This window comes from Falco peregrinus, chromosome 7 (genome assembly GCF_023634155.1).
Source record: "Falco peregrinus isolate bFalPer1 chromosome 7, bFalPer1.pri, whole genome shotgun sequence".
Classification (NCBI taxonomy): domain Eukaryota; kingdom Metazoa; phylum Chordata; class Aves; order Falconiformes; family Falconidae; genus Falco; species Falco peregrinus.
Genome location: NC_073727.1, coordinates 87,355,951 through 87,368,644, shown reverse-complemented (window position 1 = coordinate 87,368,644; position 12,694 = coordinate 87,355,951). Strand labels below are relative to the sequence as shown.

At 43.3% G+C, this 12,694-nt stretch overlaps 1 protein-coding gene across 5 annotated transcripts in view; it reads left to right on the top strand.

Moving 5' to 3' along the window:
- The window catches only part of BACH2 (BTB domain and CNC homolog 2), a 196,814-nt gene that overhangs the window by 21,137 nt on the left and 162,983 nt on the right, over positions 1-12,694 (top strand). Inside the window, exon 1 of one of the 5 annotated variants that reach the window (XM_055809682.1) lies at positions 10,190-10,329. The exons of the other annotated variants lie outside the window; for them this stretch is intronic. The gene's annotated coding sequence lies outside the window, so the exon portion shown is untranslated. Of the gene's footprint in view, positions 1-10,189; positions 10,330-12,694 lie in introns of those variants that run through there. 5 annotated transcript variants of the gene reach the window in all.

Genomic DNA, 12,694 nt, shown 5'->3' with positions numbered 1-12,694 from the left:
GACACGTTTTGGGCCCAGCGTGTGTAATTTTATATAGCAATTGTCCTCTTATGTGGGTAAATTTTTTAGCACTAAAATATCGAGCTACAACACTGTGCTTCATTGTTAGACTCACTGACCTTTGCCGTTAGTTGGAAAGGGGGCAGGAAATCTTTGTTTCCTAAAAGCTGCCTGAAGTCACAGAAGAAAGCAGTATCCCTTCTGCTAGCAACGTATGAAATGACCTCTCAGTGCAAACAGAAATAATTCTGGCCACATGAAAGCCGTGTGGAGGCTCAGCTGTGGGAAATGAGCGATGATGGGAAGCAAATAAACAACAGGGAACTGGATGTTAATGTTGGTTATGTCAGATATGTAAACTCCTGTAGGCTGCAATAGTTCTGCCTATCAGGATCTGCAACTCATCTCGTTCCAGAGCAAGCGTGAGCCCATGGGACGGGTGTATATGCACTGCTTTAGAGGCAAGACCCAGTTGTGGGCAAAGGAAAGGTGATCTTACAGGGGAGGGAAGTCAAAGTTGTTGCCGCTTCCCTGACTCTTGGGCTGTGTAAGAAAACAAAAAGCAATCCAGAATGGTGAAGATGAAACATCTCAGCCTCTCTTGCCAGTTGGAGAACTGCTAATATGTTTATAGTCTTGGAACAAAAGCAACAAAACAAGTTACTTAAGAAAAGGATCCATCATTCTGACAAAAATAGAGCTTTCAGCTGTGTTTTTTTCTTTGTCTGAGCCTGTGTTTCTCCAGCCAATCAATCCTGTTACTGAATAAAACTCTGGAAATCAACTTAACAAGATTAATGTCTGTAAATATTTTTAAAACCTGTGTGTTATATGGTCTCTTTAAATGAGATTATGTCATGTTTATAATACTTATTCATATTTTGTATCTAGTCTGGTTGAAAATTGAATAGTTTTCATTAATTTCTCTTGCTTGTTTAATTTCATGCTTAAACCAATAAGTTACAAATCCGCATGACTGCCCACTTATTGTTGCACTCGGAATAATTGCACTGAGTCACTGTGTGTGGACTTGGATTGCCATAGGCTGTTAATACTTGATATTTAAGCAAGCATGTTTATCTGAAAGCTGGCTCATCAGTCTGTGGAATGCAGTGTTTACTACGTGAAGTTCAGCCTAGGATGATTGCAGTTAGGAGATGTAGTCTGTGATCATTAATAATACCTAGAATTAGTATTTGTCTTTTCAAGCCTGTTGGGGAAATAATCTGCTAAATGTGGGAAAATAAATGCAGGGAAACTTTCAGGCTTTCAGAAAAGGGGTTTTGTGTGAATTTAATATGGTCTTCCTAAAAGACTCTTTCTTGCCTTTGCGCTTTTTTTTTTTTTTTTTTTGTCCCGTCCCAGTAGGTACCTGGGTTTTGTCTATGCTTTGTCTTGAATGTCTTGTTTAACCAGAGGAGAATTTGGGATTATGCAAGCTAATAATCAATTCCCTTCATAAAGTGAAAGATTTGTTTTTTCCTGTCCAAGTTGATTTCCGAGGTTTAGTCCAAGTGTTTGGTTCCAAACACTGATGTAGAGTTATTTTCCCTAGTGAAGTTTTCCTCTGTAGCAGAAAGAACCCCAGGGAAACTGACATTAGAAGTGTCGTTTCACCTTGGTTAGTTTTGCTGATGTGTTTGCAGGTAGTTAAAACACTGAGAAATTTAGTGGCAGCATCACCTGCTGGAGTGTGTTTTGCAGAAGAAAAACAAATGATGAAGGGGAGTAATGGCTGTTGGTTTACTTGTGCGTTCTGCTGAGGGCCGTTCCCCTGTCCTGAAGGAAGCAGTGAATGCTCTGCAAACCCTTGACGTGCAGGTGAGAGCAGAGAAACCTTCCTCTAACAGATTCCCTGCACCAGCAGGTGAAGGGCTGCTCAGCTAGTCTGTGGAGTGCCTGCTGAGTAAAGCATACGGAGCTTTTCTTCCTCAAGTAAGGCAAATGATTTCACATAGGACTTTGTCAGAACTGATACTCGGGTTTTAGCGGAAAAGTGTAACTTCTTTTAAACTGCAAAGTGTCCACAGTTCTTGCCTTTGGGATTACTAGCGATGTGTCAGCAGCAGTCTGGATTTCATTTTTAATGGGAGAAGCATCTGTGCAATTCTGCAGACCGAGATAAAGCAAACTTTAGATTGGAAATCAGATGAGTTTGTCAGTCAGAATAACTGTATTGTGGAGCTGCAGGCAAGGAGCCAGACAGCACTTCATTCTTTGCAAAACAGAGAGATGATTTTTATAATGTACTACTCTTCCACATCAGTAGTATTTATGGCCATTGAGCACAGTTGCTCCTGACCAAGGTGATTTTGTTAGTTGGTTTCCTGTTACTGCAGTTACTTGGAATATCCAAAGGAGTCACTGTAATTTAGAAGCCATGTTTGGCAGCTTAATATTTTGTGTTTCAGGTGGTATTTGTGTGTCCATGTATCATATTTATAAACAACATTGATTTTTCCTTTTTCAGTGTATGTATTAGGATAGGAACATAGGGAAAAAGGACCGGAGGACATCATAGTTATAAATACACTTTCATTTATGTTCTCCGATTTGATGACCTCTGGTTAATTTTTTGCTATCTATACAAAGAATGTTTTAGTAAACAATACTGATTTTATAGAGAATGTAGAGGAATACGTATGTGTGCAAGAGAGGCTTTTTTTTTTGCCAACTGCATTAGATTTTTTTTAGATTTTAAGTACTTTGCATTATTCTTAAGTGATGATACATGTATAATATATCTCAGTATGTTCCATGTATCATTTGTCTTGGGCACCAGTATAACATACGTGGGTGTCAACTGCATATCACTGTGGGTTTTAACCAATTTATGATAGTTTTGTTCTGATGCAAAACTTAGGTGTGCTAGAACCAGGATTGCCACCCACTTTAAATGTTGTTGTTAGCAGATAGCATTTATTTCAGTCACTTTAAAATCTTAACATTATAAAGTGGTTTTAAAAGGTTTATGTATTTTTAAAGCAACTTTTGTATTCCATCTAGATAATGTCTACCACCGTTGGTACTGGAGATCATTCTCCTGGAACATGTAATGCGGCTGTGGCGTTCCACTGTATTAATTAATACAATTCCATTGAGGTCTTGAACCTCCTAGAAGATTAGGGTCATCCCCACTAAGTGTCCAAACAGGATACAACTGACTGAACAGCAGCATTTTCTTGAAGCTCTCCTTGATCCTCTAGATGGGGTCCAGGGAACACATCTCTTTGAGGAATACACGTGTTGGACTGTGTGACCTTACCTAATAACCACGCATGTGAGAAGCCCAGAGGGCAGGAGATCTGTGGGATGCCCAGTGGTGATGCTGGCAGCGAGCTGGCGAGTTCCTGTGCTGGAGAGGTTTGCAGCTGGCTACCTCGTGGTTTCTGCAGATGGTGTTCTCCAGCTCTTGTTTGTCTTCCTGACTTTCTTGTCTAGCAGTTAGGCTAGGGGAATGGGAAGTGTGGCTTGTGTAGTCCACGCAAAGAGTTCTGAAGGAAGCTCGCAAGGCTGCATGGATTGCTCCTGTTGCTTCCAGCCAATTCTTTAGCTGAAATTAGCTTGGGGATTAGAGGAGACGATACAGCCATACGTGTGCACACACAAGCTTACAGAGCAATGAACATGCCCAGAGTAAATTTTTTTTTTGTCACGTAAATAAATGTTGTAAACATTCAGTGCCTGCTTGTTAAGGTTTATTTGGTAGGTTGGCCCTGTATTGCCTAAGAGCTTAAGTTAAAATGCTTACTGATGATGGGCTTGATCTTTGGGGATCTGCTGGAAGAAACTGGCTGAACTACTTCACCCCGTCTTCCATTTCTGTACACATAAAATGGAGGCTACCTGTCTTCCCTGGGCTTAGAGGGGATTAGTTACCCCTTAGGGCTGGCTTCGGAAAGAAGTGCTAAGCAGGGTGGCATGATGTATGTCTGCTCTGGTGGCAATGGGAAGGGGGGAGGAGGAGCGTTAGCTGGTGAGGACGGGGTCAGGCGTGGGGTGGAGGGAAGGCCATCAGCAGCCACGGCCAGACCAGGGCTGTGCAGGGCTGGCTGGCTCTTGTGGGATGCCTACAGCCTGCTTTAAAGCGAGCAAAGCAAGACAGGCAGAGGCAAAATACCCAAAGCGTTTTCAGTGAATACGAGCACAAACCTGTTGACTTTAATCAGCTTATGAGAAACGAACTGCGCCTGGGAGCCGCACGAGCCAGGCCTGAAGGCGAGCTGCAGCTTGGGCGCCCGCGTGGGCACGTCCCCGCGCCCTGGCTGGGCACGCGCCCTGCGGTGGGGGATGCTGCCTTCGGGCCCCATCACGCAGCCTTGCGCCTGCCTGGCCTGGGCCTCCCCCGAAAGCCCTGCCAGGAGAGGGAAGCCTTACCACTTAGCATGATCCAGGTGAGCACCAAAAGTGCGTTGGAAAATTGAGCTCTGTGCCTGCTTCCAGAGAAATTCCAAGCCTGGTTCAGGACAAATTACTCTCGTGTAGCAGAATCAGTGGCGTAAATGCTTTCCCATCTCTTCCCACTTAGCTGAGCACCTTTCTGTCCTCATGAGCTCTGTGTTGTTCCCCTTAGTCCACGCTGCCTCTGCAGTGGGGGGATGCAGCCCCACACCCCCCTCCCAATTAATAGCCTCCCCATCATCTGCTTAAGGTTCCTGGTGGTGTCTCTGGCCGAGGCTTGTCCCTCTTGACTGGTTCCCCTTCCTGCCCTTTACACTCCACATCCTCGGGGATTTAACTCCCTGTAGTTGTGCTGGATAATGCCCAACACATAAAGCAGGGTCTGAAAATGGGATGCAGAGAGCTCCTGCACCGTGCAGACCAACGGGATGCCCAAGCGCCTCCCTGCCTTCCAGAGGACTCTGCATCTGGTGGTTGAAAATTGGATGGTTTCTCTCATTACCTCAGATTTCTGTTTGTTTGGTTTTGTGTTGTTTTGTGGGGGTTTTTTTTCTTAGTTTGATGTTCCTCATCCCTCCCAAGAAGACAAAAGGCTGTAATATTAAAAGATAATTTTGTAAGCCCAGGGAGAACACACTTTTTCCTTGTGCAAATTAAGGTAATGTTCTGTAATAACTACTGTGTAGGAATTGATTTTCTGCAGGTAACAACTTTGTGGGCTTGATACAATAAAGTAATAGAGCTGTGCATGTTGTGTGTAACCCCTGCAGTATTTCAGGGCTGTGGTAGAAACACCCTTTATTTTGCAAGAAGAGCAATAACACTCCAATATTTTCAGGTTTCAAAGTGTGACTATCAAACATAAGAACAACAGAACAAAAATATCTGAAATTCATCGGCCATTTTCCTCAGAGTTTGCCAGGCCACACACTGTAAGTGTGGTGGTATTTCAAAGCTCATGGCAATTCAGTTTAAAAAATAATAAATTATTTCATTCTCTTGAAATATTAATGTCAGAGAAAAACAAAGGAAGAGGCTCTCTTAGCAGCTGCATCGGTGATGAAGTGGAAGGTTTCTTTGTCATCTTGAAGTTCCACCTAAAGCTGAGACAGAAAACCCAGCACTTCATTGTCATCACGATTCTTTCTGTCTCTTTCAGATGTGGTTGGCAAGCTCCTTTCTTTTGCCTTGTAGCATGAACAGGGAGTCTCCAGCTTACAGAGGCTCTGGGAGAATGTGTAAGGAATTGCATGAGTCCAGAGAGGATCTGCGAGGTGTGGTTCTGTAGTAAGTGGGCTTGTTTCAGCCCAGGGGCTCGTTGCAGTCTGATGTAGGGCACGAAGGGCAGTGTTGGCCCCTGACATGGAGGATAAGCCCTGTGATTCTGGACCAGCAAGTGATGTCCCAAGAATACTTACTGTATCCTGCTCTGCATCAGCTGAAAGAGAGGGTAGAGCATGTAGGGAACTACTGTTTTGCCTGGCTATGCGCTTCTGGTACTTGTTGAAGTAAAAGTTGGTTTCTAGAGCCCACATAAAATCTATCTGTGTGTCTGAGTTATTCCTCTGTACCTTGGGAGATGTAAACATGCGGACCTGTCCTTCTCTGGAGGCATTCAAAACCAACCTAGACGTAATTCTGTGCAACCTGCTCTAGGTGAACCTGCTTTACCAGCGGGTTGGACTAGATGATCTCCAGAGGTCCCTTCAGACCCTGACCTGTGATTCTGACCTGGAGTTAGATCTGAATTGTGGGTCAGCATGTGCTTAAGCCTGTTGGGAGCCTGAGAGGATGGTACTGGTCTGGGGATGGGGGACAGCCAGACCATGATGTCCTATTTTGAAGGAAGCCGGTGGGGAGGGTCATCTCAGGTGGTGCTAGAAGAAGGGCCGGTGTTGGTGCCTACATGGGTCAAGAGAAACCCAGACGGTGAAGCTGGCTCCCCCGGCAGTGGGAGTGGGCACTGACCAGGCGCTGTGATTCTGCTGGGTGCACAGGTTGGGGTTCTGATTTTATTGAGATGTTCTTTCAAGGGAGAGGTACCTACCAAAGCTGTAAGTACCTATCGGGCTGGCAGCAAGTGGATGCTCTTTCTGCCTGGGCAGAGCTGAAGGGCTGTGAGTAGCTGTCACCTCTTTTTCTGGTGGTGGGGGTGATGCACCGGCGCTTGCACCCTGTCCTTTCCTGCCTACGCTGCCAGTGCTGCTGTTCCGCAGCTAGCTTTTCTCAGTGTGGCATTACCTGTCTCGTCTGTTTTGATGGCTATGTTCGAAATATCTTGCTGCTGATTATGCAAAGTATCTGCTTTTCATCATCACATCTTTTTGTGTGAATGCCATGTTGAGTCTTCAGTATGGATTTAATATTTCTTCAATATTACATGTTAATTGCTTCCAATTCTCTATTGCTTCATCTCTTGGCCACTTCAACTTAAATTATTATTATAGCTGCTCTTTTGTGAAATGTGTTATGCCTGGTCTGATTTTTCTTTTCCATTTCATTGAAGTACTTGGCAGCTTAAGTAAACCGTCTTGCCTTATATATTTTGTTTAGAACAACAGATTCCCATTAAATCAAGTACGGGAGTTTGTTTAGTTAATAAGGAAAATGGTACAGCACTACTGAGTGGACAATACGCTCTGTTGTAGCCCACAGCACTAAACTGAGAACGGTACATTTCTTGAAACTTGAGGCTTGCGTGTTGATTCTTAGTTCTCAAAAAAAATTTATTACTATTCTCTGTGCAGAATTCCGTTATGGCAGGTGATGTGTACTATTCCTCTAGATATTAGCCTTTGTATAGGGGAAAGGGTATGGAGTTCTCCATACTCACATTGAATGAAAAGTGCTCCTTCAAAAGGCTAATGAGTAAAACTGGACCTCAGCAAGTAAAATACATCAAGGTAATGTGTCCCTTAAACCCTGACTCTTAAGTCTGTATTGATCTTCCTTCAGTGGAGCAGGAGTTGCTGCTGGAGTCCTTCTGAATTGATGCTGAGTGTCCTCATGTCCAAAAGAAAACTCCTTCTGGAGGACAGACGGGGAGAGAGGTTGTTGAGGCACTGTCAGATGGGAGTGACTGGCACAGAAAGCTGTGCAGGTGGTGGTGAGTTTTATCTCGGTCCTCTTACAGAGCTTGGAGCGCCCCAGGGTGTGTTGGTGACACAGTGGCAGCTCTTCTGAGCTTGTCCTTTCCTTTGGGTAGCAAAGGATGGGAAACTTCTGCCTGGGTGGGACGTGTGGGAGCTGGACCAGGTGAAACAAAGGGTGGTGGGAAAGGTGCCTGATGAAATGCTGGATGTTTTGTTTATTGAGACGACTGTGCCTGAAACAAAACATGCTGATGCTTCCCCGCAGCCTCAGACCACTTCTTTCCTGGCTGGCTGGCTGTGCGAATCCAGGTCCTGCTGTTTACCCCGTGCAGAAACTATTCAGCTGTAAAGGGGATGAGCTCATAGAAGGACTTGTGTGAGGAAATGCAAGATCTCCCAAAGATAGCACAAAATTGTTTCTTAATGAGTCTTGGGTACAGCATTTCATAAGGGACCTTCGGAAAAGTATGGAAAGTATTTGCCTTGGTATCTTAATAACCTCTCCGGGGGAGGGAGCAGTCTCCTTCTCATGCACGGCTGCTGCGAGCCGGAGCCTTGGGTTCCACCGGGGTGAGCAGCCCCTCTGCCTCCTGCATGTCATCGCTTCCACCCCCAAGTGCGGCTGCTCGCAGGCTGGGATTTGAGGTGTCTTTTGTAAGTTAGCGTTTGGAAAGGAAACCAACAGGCTTCGCTGGATGCCCATGAATTGATCCAGGTGCTTGTTTCTAATGCAGACAGTAGCTCATTCATGAGCATAACCCAAAGAGGATGTAGTCGGTTGTATCTTTTTTTTTTTTTTAACTGAAAAAAGTATTTTTGTAAGTGATTTAAAAATGGCATTGTAAAAAAAAAACAAAACAAAAAACAACAAACAAAACCCAAGCAGGTGTTATGCTAAAATGTGAAGTGCTTTTACAGTCTCACAGCATATCTTTTTTTTCTTTTTTTTCTTTGCGTTACCATTACCAGCAAACAGCTGATCATAATGGACTATAAGGTGCTGGGTTATTGCTCAGGTTTATGCTGCTGTTGGTTGCATGCTGACTATAAAAGAGTTCAATTATCTTAATAGTTGCAAAGCAAGGAAGCATAGGACATAGGACCAAAAGCATGGGTTACTATTGAGATGTTATAACCCCAAAATAGAAAATAAATATGCTAAAAATATCTTTCATTTCCATTCCTACTTATCCCTTCTTAAAATAAACAAAACCAGCATTAAACAAGTATCCATTTGTTTTTGGAAATTTCTAGAAAGTGCTGGAATATGAGAGCATGAGCTTGACAGTGCTACCAGCCTGCTGCAAGACCACATGGAAGCGCTTAACTGAGTGAAGAGACAAGTTTCTTTTGTTTCAGATGATAGGATATTATTTAAAACTGATTGCAGCTTGTTGGTTTTGAAGTCAGTTATTTTCAGCCAGTAACCTCTAAACGCCGCCTATTTCAGTTGTGTCTGCTCCGCGCCTGCCGGGGCTGGGGGAAGGAGAGAGGGGCAGCCGAAGCAGGGGGCAGCGTGCCCTGTGCTGCTGTGCCTCCCTTGCACCAGATGGTCCCACCCCGCAGCACACTTGCGGCTTATCCCCTTCACATTCCTCAATATTACTAATTTTCTCTTCCATAAATCATCAGTTCCCTTTCCTAGCAATTAATCATTTCACTTATTTTTTTTTGTTCTATATTTAATCCTTCCCGTTCATCAACTCTCTTGCATGTTAATCTTCCAATATGAGAAGGGTTGTTCAGATCCAGTTCAGAAGCCAGTTCAGGTCGTGTCAGTGTCCCCTAGTTTCCTCTCTTTATTTTGGTGACTGACAACAAGACTGTCTGGGGGAAGGAGCAGTACTCCTGCCCCTGCCTGCACCCCCCCCCCCAATGGCAAATACAACAGGCTGACAGTCTGGGGTGGCTTTACCCTTTAATTATTGGGTCAAGACTGGCACATGAGGCATTTATGCTTTTTCCCAAAGTCTTGTTGAGATGGGAAACTTGTGTCCAGTCCCTTTTTGCATCCAGATGGACTTTTGGCTTCCCTGGCATCAAGGGGAATGAATTACTATTGGGTAAATCACATGTTGTATAGAGTATTTTCTTTTACATCTGCTGAGTTTTAATTGGTTGAAATTTATTTTCTTCTTGTGTTGCAAGGTAGAGAAAGACAATCTCCTCTCTTCCCAGTTAATTTTCTAAAACGCGTAATTTAAGCAGACCAAATGGAGCACCTTACCCAGAACGGGAGCGCACCTTCCTCCCGCCCAGCAGCGCTGCTGCAAGGGTTTTGCTGTCTCCCCTTTCCTTCTGCCAGCCGGTGCTGGGGTGCCCCTGTTCAGAGCCGGGCACAGGGTGGCTGGGCAGTAGCCCTGGGCTGTCCTACCAGCGCAGGAGGGTAACCCAAGCCATCCTCAGTGACGCCACAAGATGTCACTTAAATTGGAGAGGTGTTTGTCAAAAGATGTAAAAGCCGTCACTGTGGATGTGTTTCTTGGGGTGGGTGTGGGTTGACAAAGCACGGGAGAGGTGTCTATCAGCGGAGCGGTCTGATGGAATGATAGCTCTTTTGTTCCAAGATATAACTGTAGCGCATGCGTAGGCTCCCGTCTGCTTTATTTTACTTGAATTTATTTGAATTCTACAGAAAACTTTTAAAAGCCACATCAAGTTTCTTAACATTTTTCAAAGCAGCCCCTGACTTAAAAACGCTTGGTGAGCAGGATGAAGGGACGTGCTGAGGTGTTGACACCCGCAGCAGCAGTTGGAAAGGAGGGACCCAGAGCGCTGTGCCCGGTGGTGTGCAGCTCCCTGGGGGACAAACCTTGCCCGGGGAGCCTACGAGAGGGTGCGTTGAGGGGATTTGTAGCTCAGTGTTTGAATGCCATATCGTTGACAACATGTGTTGCCTGCATTTCTTATCATTCCAGTAACTTCCCACCTCTCAACTGCAGGTTGATAGTGGTGCCCTTTGTGGACCTGTGTGGGTGAATTCTCTGTAGTACCTAGCGTTGCTCTGCCTTTAACGTGTATACCCTAACTGCTCAGATAAAATAAATTCATTGTACTTTGCTGCAGCTGTCAGTGGAAGGAAATTGTGCATTTTTCCCTTGAGTGTTGCGAGTTTTTCTTCAGTCTTTCTTTCTTTGAAAGCCCTAGTAGCATGGTACTTTTGAGATCGATCTTTCTTTATGGAGGAAAAATCACTTTATGCTTTTCTTGTGTTCAGAATTATGCAAAGCAGTTGCCGAGCATAAATGTGCAACAGTAAATGCTGTAGAAATGTACTTTACAAAGATTCCACCGTTAACCACACTGAAGAAAACAAAAATGCAAGGTTCTTCAAATCGATGTCACATGCAGGAAGTGACATTTAAATTCTTACTCATTTAAAATTAAGCTTTCTTACCATTTTCCTTTTTTAAAGCGTTGAAGATTTTCCATTAGTTAAAGGGTTGTCTTGCAAGCCTTCAAGAATAAGGTTTTAGTTGGTGGTTTGGTTTTGGTGGTTTTTTGTTTTTTTTTTTTTTTTTGGTGAAGAGGCTTGGGCTATTGGGCTTTAATTTAGAGATGATGGTATACTTTTGAGTGTGAGGGCCGTGTACATCTAATTGGCTATTTGAGAACCGGTGTTAGAGGACTGACCTCAGAAGCATTAGGAAATGGTAGTCCCGCTGCTTATCTTTACACTTCATAAAAAGCATTGTTTAATTCTTGGAAGAAGAGGGTGTTTCAGTCTCACTTAGTTTTCTTCTTTGTTCTGCTTTGCTTTGCTTTGCTTGTGTTGGTGTTTTTCCTGGTCCCTTTCAGTGCTGGAATATAGTATTGAAACAACTGTATGTTTTATGGCTTTTACTCCCAAGTTTCTAATTTTTTTTTTGGTCATGTGGAAGCCTCATGTTGAGCCTCCAGTAAACAGATTTTCTTGAATCCAAACAAAAAGCAAGGGCTGCGACATGCAACCAGTTTTGGCTGTGAAATTGAGTCAGAGTCACTTGCACACATCCAGTCCCAGCAGCAGTGAGCTTGCGCTTGCCCAAGTGTTGTTCTTCCCCACTGCTCCCAGCTGAGCTTGTGTCCCAGCAACGAATGACATTCAGGACTCCTCTGGATGGCAAGCTGAGCTGTCAGTCCCCTCTGCTATTCAAGTTGTCCAAACAAGCTTTTCCTCCTTCCTTTTTGAAGGAGTGTTGCTGGAGTAAACATCTGTCCTTCCTCTTCGTTTGAATTGCTGATCCTTTCGCATGCTGGTTGCGCTGTGGATTGAACACAACTGTCAATGCTCTTCTGAAGCATGAAAGGACAATGCATTTGTTTCATTTCTCAGGCATCTGCCAGAAGTATTTGATAGCGTTGAAGTGTTGAGATGTTATCTCAATCACTTAAATTCCGTGCTTCAGTAATTCTCCATTGCTAGTGTTGAAAACAAACCCACCAAATTTAAAGCATGAACTCTCTTTCAAATGAAATACAGCATTTAATGTACTTTTGGCTGGTAAAATTATCACAGTTGCTAATTGGTATTATTTTCATTGTTACTATTGCATCTTCTTTACCAGAATATGTTTGTGTTTCTTTCATCTAGCACTTCTCCACAGCGTTGTGGAAAAATAAGTCTTTATCTCCTGTGTGTTACTCTGTCAGCCAGAAGTGTCTCTGGTATCTTGGAAGTATTGGAAGATTTTAAAATACAGTCTATTAAAGAAAAAAAATAATTAAGAGATACTCTGTTTAAAAAAAGAAAAAGCTAAAATCCTGTTAAATAATTAAGATGCTTTGGGCTTTATCAGGATTGACAGTGTTCTTGCCATAATATACATATGCAAAAACTGTAAGAAGTTTAATATTTTATAGCAAGGATAACTCCAAAACCTAAATCTGCTGGCTTGTTTCTATGGTAACAAATATTGAAATATGTCTAGCCAACACTGTAGGTCCATTCCCTCCCCTTTAATTTCTGTCTATGGGTTCTAGGAGTTCATTAAAACTGTAGAATCCTTTTAAAATTGGTGTGTTCTGTTGTAAAATTCCTTAAGATTAATGTTGAACATAACTTTAAATTTAAACATAAGCATTTCTTTGAAAGGGATTTCTAAGACTGCATATTCACCAATCTGGTATTTTTGTTCTTCATTGGCAAGTTGATTTTTTTTTTTTCCTGTGCATGACTATAGTTAAAAAATGGAGTTTCATTCTATGGATTCTGCTGAAAA